The sequence below is a fragment of the Berghia stephanieae genome, chromosome 3 (assembly GCF_034508935.2).
Source record: "Berghia stephanieae isolate SIO BIC M18660-M18661 chromosome 3, UCSD_Bste_1.3, whole genome shotgun sequence".
In the NCBI taxonomy this organism is placed as follows: domain Eukaryota; kingdom Metazoa; phylum Mollusca; class Gastropoda; order Nudibranchia; family Aeolidiidae; genus Berghia; species Berghia stephanieae.
In genome coordinates this window covers 94,738,473-94,745,774 of record NC_088362.1, presented here as the reverse complement: position 1 = coordinate 94,745,774, position 7,302 = coordinate 94,738,473, and positions in this window count along the sequence as shown.

Below are 7,302 nucleotides of genomic sequence, written 5' to 3'. Positions count from 1 at the left end.
TCTTTTTCATTTTTTTCTGTTGGCATCACTGATTACCTCCACCTCCTCCTCCTCCTCCTCCTCCTCCTCCTCCTCCTCCTCCTCCTCCTCCTCCTCCTCCTCCTCCTCCTTCTTCTTCTTCTTCTTCTTCTTCTTTTTCTTCTTCTTCTCATAATAATCAGCCGACTGGAAATGGTTCGCCACTCTTCTCGATCCTGTAGCATTCTCCTGGTTTCAGGCCAGTCCTGGGCCCGTTTTCATGAACGAGGACTGGATTTAGTAATTTACTAGTCTAGTAAATGACTAGCTAGTCTTAGCCCCAAGCCCCAAACGAAGCTAGTGTGTAAAAAATCGGATTTCATGAATGCTTTCTAGTCTCGGAGTGAACTCACTAAATTGGATACATAAATATACCATCTTGTAATCGTTGGAGTCAGATTTTATCAGAAACCCTTCTTGCTAATATTCATTCATTTCCAAAATTCTAGAAAAGATTGTACTAAAACAACTTTCTTGTCACGTGAAACATAATAACCTCGATGAGTGCTTTCAATCGGCCTATCGGCAAAATCATAGCACAGAAACAGCATTGATGAGAATCACAAATGACTTACTGCAAATTATTGATCAAGGAAAAACCACCATCCTTAGTCTTCTCGATCTTTCGGCGGCCTTTGACACCATCGACAATGCCATACTACTTCGAAGGCTACAAGTTACTTTCGGCATATCGGGCACTGCTCTAAACTGGTTTGCATCATATCTTACTCAAAGAACTCAATCAGTTTTAATTGGGGAAGTAACTTCGTCAGAGCGTGACCTTCATTTTGGTGTACCTCAAGGATCCGTTTTAGGTCCAGTCCTTTTTGTACTTTACACTTCCCCTGTTGTGAGAATCTTAGAGCAACATTCTCTCGCTTACCATATGTACGCCGACGATACCCAGATATATAGCATGTGTTTGCAATCCGATATAGTTTCAAAGATAACTGTTTACGAACAATGCATCAACCATGTGATGAGATGGATGTCTGCAAATAGATTAAAATTAAATGGCGACAAGACTGAAGCCTATTCATTGCTAGTTCAAATAATAAGACATATCCATTTACACTGGCACTGACAATCAACGATAATGACAAAATACAACTCACAACATCAGCAAAAAATCTCGGCATCACCTTAGAGAGTGATCTGTCTATGAACAAACATATTAACAATGTGAGAACAAGTGCTATCTGCATTCTAAGAAATATCAGAACAATCAGACCATTTATTAATAGGGAAACTTGCAACAAATTGGTAACATCTTTGATATTCCCGAAAATGGACTACTGCAATGTACTGTTTGTTTGTCTCACAAAGGACAAAATAAACAAACTCCAGAAAATACAGAACATGGCAGCCCGCGTTATACTACAGAAAGACAGAAAAACTGCAGCTCCCGAATTACTACAGCGGCTGCATTGGCAGCCAGTGGACCAGCGGATTAAATATAAATCTTCAACTATCGTTTTCAAATGCCTGGAGGGCTCGTCACCAGCATATCTCTCAAACCTCGTTGAACGGTATAACCCACAGCGATCGCTTCGATCAACGAACGACCTCAAATTGAAAACACCCCGCTGTCGAGTGAAGGCTGGTGAATGCGCCTTTCAGCATTCTGGTCCAAGGTTGTGGAATTTACTACCACTAGAGATACGTTCTTCGTCTTCACTAGAGGAATTCAAGCGTCGATTGAAGAGATTCTTATTCCGACAGGCTTTTTTTTGATTATGTGTATAATTAGCGTTGTTCGTGTACTGTGTTAGGGCTTCATGATTAAGTTAATCTATGTTATGCGCCCAGAGCCCTCCTGATGAAGGGATGTTTGGCGCACTATAAATCTATACCATATTATTATTATTATTATTATTATTATTATTATTATTATTATTATTATTATTATTATTATTATTATTATTATTAATACGAAAATTGTTACTCGATCATTTAGACATGCCCCCCCCCACCCCCCACCCCCCCCCCTCTGGTGATTCTCATTTTAGAAACTGGAATATGTGAAACTATTCCGTTATTTAAAAAGAAGTAAAAAAAACAAATCATTTATAAAAAGTCTTAATTAAGGCTAGGCCTTCGATATTCATGTTCATGTTTACTGTTGGGTGTGATCCATTATACTTGTATACGAACATTTGTGTGAGTGTGTGCTTGTATCTGCGTTTTGATTTTTGGTTAATATTCTAACTTAATGCTTACATAGCTTTATAGTATAGCATTTGACTATATGAATTTTTGCCGCTAGCTATATTATTATTATTATTATTATTATTATTATTATTATTATTATTATTATTATTATTATTATTATTATTATTATTATTATTCATTATTATTATTATTATCATTATTATTATTATTATTATTATTATTATTATTATTATTATTATTATTATTATTATTATTATTAAACTTATTATTATTATTACTTTGGATAACACGGTGAAAAGTATTCTCTAAGCTTTCATCTTTTGCTCTTTGGTGTCTACAAAGTGTATTAGCTAACCATGTCAGCCTTTATGAAGTTTGAACACAACAGTCGATTGAAAACAAAAACAAACCTCCCAACCTAATTTAAATTTCATAAATGTTTTGAGCATTAGTGAGATCTTTACTTGCGACTATGTGGTCTTGTGGTATGATACTCGCTTTCGGATCAGAAGGTACTGGGTTCGAGCCTCGCTCGGCGCATAGTTGAGTCCTTGGAAAAGGCTCTTTACTCACATTCTCTCATCGTACTCAGGTGTAAAATGAGTACCTGGCCGTTAACTGCGTTGTCTCTGTCCGAAAAAAAATTGTGATATCGCCTACCAGGCGTCATCCCGTCCTACAGTTTAAATGTTGCTGTTGGCCAGGGACCCCTTGTAAAGCGCTTTGAGTACGTTTAGTGGATATTGCTCTATATAAAAGCTCAATTAAAAATAAAAAAGATTTCCAAAAGTTCTACTTCAGAAAATGATGATGTTGACGACGACGATGACGACAATGATGATATTGATGATGGAGATAATGATGGTGATGATTATGATAATGATGATGATGATGAGGAGGAGGAGGAGTGAGACAACCAGTGGCTGTAAGATCTTAACTACGACCAGGTACAATTACCACGAGTTCTACGATCATTATTATCATCATCATCATCATCATCGTCGTCATCATGATCACCATCGTTGTCGATCACAAATACCGTCGTAACCTACGCCTACATGATCAACAACTGCAGCAGTGATAACAACAACAACAACAACAACAACAACAACAACAGGAACAACAACATAACAACACTGATCTGTAGAGTAGGTCCCTAACATACACACCACGTGATAATGATGTTTATTTCCCATCACGTGTTTGACCCTAAACTAGAACTAAGGCCGATACACATAACAGCTGTGACGACAATGTGATATAATAACGATGACAATAATAGTAATGATAACGATCCAGTCCGATAGCCAACGCCATAGGCCGTCCTTATTCAATGACTCAATGGTCACACAAAGGGAAGATTTCTTGCCGTTATCAAAACGCACTATCTATTTATTCTTCAATTTTAGTGTTTGCCAATCACGGGATATTTTAAATAAATAAATCTCTTGTGACCTAGATACAGCAATTTAAAAAATACAACTTTTTGCGTGCACTTAAACGTCAATTTTACCAGATAGATCACCCACCCATTTATTTATTTATTTATTTATTTATTTATTTATTTATTTATTTATTTATTTATTTATTTTTGGTCATCTTTTTAAACCGAGAGCGAGAACGTCCATGCTCCCTCCGTCGATATGAATGAGAATCTACATGTAGGAAATAGCGTATAATACAATTATATTTGTATAGAAAAGTCACCTAAAAGACACTTTTCCATGCATAAAATGAAAATCTGGTCTCACATGGCATGCTAGGGGAATCATAAAACCCTATGAAGAGCATTAAGGGAACCATGAAAACATGCTATACTGTCTAAGAAAATTTCCAACATCTGCGGTACCTCATATTGCGGATAAATATGGCGATCCGACAAAAACGGGACAGATGATTCTGTCTGAAGTCATTTTGAATTTAGTAGCGCTAGGGTTGAAGTGGCACAAAAACCCCAAAATTACCCTAGATAGATAAACGAACCAGGCCCAAATTGTCCCACTACTGTGGGCCCTCGTAAAAGGGAGGACCTAATATATATATATGAGGTGTTCCCTATTTGGGAATTTAGTTCCAGATATGAGAATGGCTAAAATCTCGTCGAATTAAATAAATCTAAATTTAGAGTTTCTACTTTAAAAAAAAAAAAGTCTGCATTGTTACTTTTCATAGTATTGTGGAGCATGGTTAAATGCAAGAAAACCTTTCACTATGAGTTACAAGTCGCTTGAATTCAGAAATCGTGCTGGGAACGCTATCAATAAACACGAGTGGGGTTCGGTCAATCTAACCATAGCCATCGTTAAGTTATAGCCTGGCACTAAAATCCCAAAAAGACGGGAATTTTGACGTCATTATTTGGTTTTTGCAACGCCTTGTGAGTTGACGTTAGTAGTGCTCATGGAAACAAGTGGCCAACTCACGATTTGTTTTCTTTTGTGGCATTTTGACGTCGCTGTGAAGCACATTTAGCATGGTAAATCCGTAGAAATGGTCTATATAAATGTTATTTTAAAAACCTGTTATTGTTTTGTCAGCCATATCACAGTTGTTGATTATTTGACTGAATTGCATTCTATCGATTCCTTTATCTCTATAACATCACGATTCAATATGAATAGGGGATTTCCACACTCACTTCACATTGCTTTATTCATTCCCCAACAAGGACCTCAAAGGACCAAATTTCCATTACATATAGAACAAGTCATCTGTAAGGCTGACAATCTGAAAAACTGACAATCGAAAGTAAGAGGATTTATTTTAATTTTATGGCCAGACTACCTGGTTGTTATAATATTCCGTTACATTTTGTAACTTAATAAGGTCGTTTGGTTTTGTAATAGGCAGGGGCTGGCTATATTGGTTGATTTGGTGCCTGGCACCGCATCCATCTTTTAAAAATGGATTACAGCATTTAAAAATTTAAAAAAAAACTGACATGGTGTATACCGCCTCTTACTTATTTGAGTAAGTCTTTTCTTTAAATTTTTTTCTTTCTTTTATATTTACAAATATAGCATGTTTTAAGTCATTTTCATCTGATTTTGGCACCACCTTATACTACTATAAGCACGCCACGCCACTGGTAATAGGGATTTCTTCTTCTTCTTCTTTAACCCTCTCCTTACCACCCATAGGAAACTCGTCACATTCGTTACGATACAATCAACAATTTTCTTATTCTGATTTCTCTTGTACATGACAAAATTTAAAGAAATGCTTTGATTACAGCTAGAAATACTAAATACTGTGTTGAACTCACTTGTTACTTTCTGTTTAAGTAAGAAAAGTCTAGTTTTGTGCCAGGTGGGTTTGAATTTTCGGGGGAAATTCTAAAAATAGCTGGTAAGGAGAGAGTTAATGGATCAAAGGTCCGACAAAGGTTACATAAGTGTTGAAAATACAGCAGACATCGTTCGCCATCAATACCCCCTTTACTCTTAGAAACACGGGATATTTGGATGTCGGTGGACGCAGAAACACGGGATATTTGGATGTCGGTGGACGCAGAAACACGGGATATTTGGATGTCGGTGGACGCAGAAACACGGGATATTTGGATGTCGGTGGAGCAGAAACACGGGATATTTGGATGTCGTGGACGCAGAACACGGATATTTGGATGTGGTGGACGCAGAAACACGGATATTTGGATTCGTGGACGCAGAAACACTGGATATTTGGATGTCGGTGGACGCAGAAACACTGGATATTTGGATGTCGGTGGACGCAGAAACACGGATATTGGATGTCGGTGGACGCAGAAACACGGGATATTTGGATGTCGGTGGACGCAGAAACACGGGATATTTGGATGTCGGTGGACGCAGAAACACGGGATATTTGGATGTCGGTGGACGCAGAAACACGGGATATTTGGATGTTGGTGGACGCAGAAACACGGATATTTGGATGTCGTGGACGCAGGAACACGGATATTTGGATGTCGGTGGACGCAGAAACACTGGATATTTGGACTGTCGGTGGACGCAGAAACACGGATATTTTGGTGTCGGATGGACGCAGAAACACGGGATATTTGGATGTCGGTGGACGCAGAAACACGGGATATTTGGATGTCGGTGGACGCAGAAACACGGGATATTTGGATGTCGGTGGACGCAGAAACACGGGATATTTGGATGTCGTAGGACGCAGGAACACGGGATATTTGGATGTTGGTGGACGCAGAAACACTGGATATTTGGACGTCGGTGGACGCAGAAACATTGGATATTTGGATGTCGGTGGACGCAGAAACACGGGATATTTGGATGTCGGTGGACGCAGAAACACGGGATATTTGGATGTCGGTGGACGCAGAAACACGGAATATTTGGATGTCGGTGGATGCAGAAACACGGGATATTAGGATGTAGGTGGATGCAGAAACACGGGATATTTGGATGTCGGTGGACGCAGGAACACGGGATATTTGGATGTCGGTGGACGCAACCAATCAGCGAAACGCACGAAAACTACTAGATATACATTTTGGTGCCCAGACCACATCATGCGATTTATGCCGTGATAACAATCTTTACTTGGTCGACAGCTATTTGGGTAATTTTTGTGACACATTTGTGACCCACCCTCTGAAAACGGTATTATGCAGGAATGAACCATATGCTTAAAAGCCGAATTAAATGTTAAACTGGTCAAAAATATAAATTGTTTGCATTATCACCCTAAAATATGGTATCCATTCTCCTCAATAAAACATACAAACTCAACACAAGTCTGATATTTCTGGCTATAAATTCAATTTTCAACATCTTTACCATCCCGACTTAATACTGTTTTGAGGCGAAGGGTCACATTTAATATTTTCTTTCATGGTTGGATAATGTGGTGTGGATCACATAGCTAAGCAACCAACCTTTCGTACAATAACACTGGCTTCCCGGCTTCAGACCCCCCCCCCCCCCCCACGCACCCATTCCCACCAACCAAATCAGTCCAAACCAAGGTGATCTAAGTCTAAGTCAAACTCTCGTGATCTCCATGATTGGGCGACACATGAATCTCAGTTAAAGTCATTTCAAGATACTGTCGTGACACTTTGTTTCCGATTTCACGGATTTCCCCCTCACCGGTTCCATAATGATG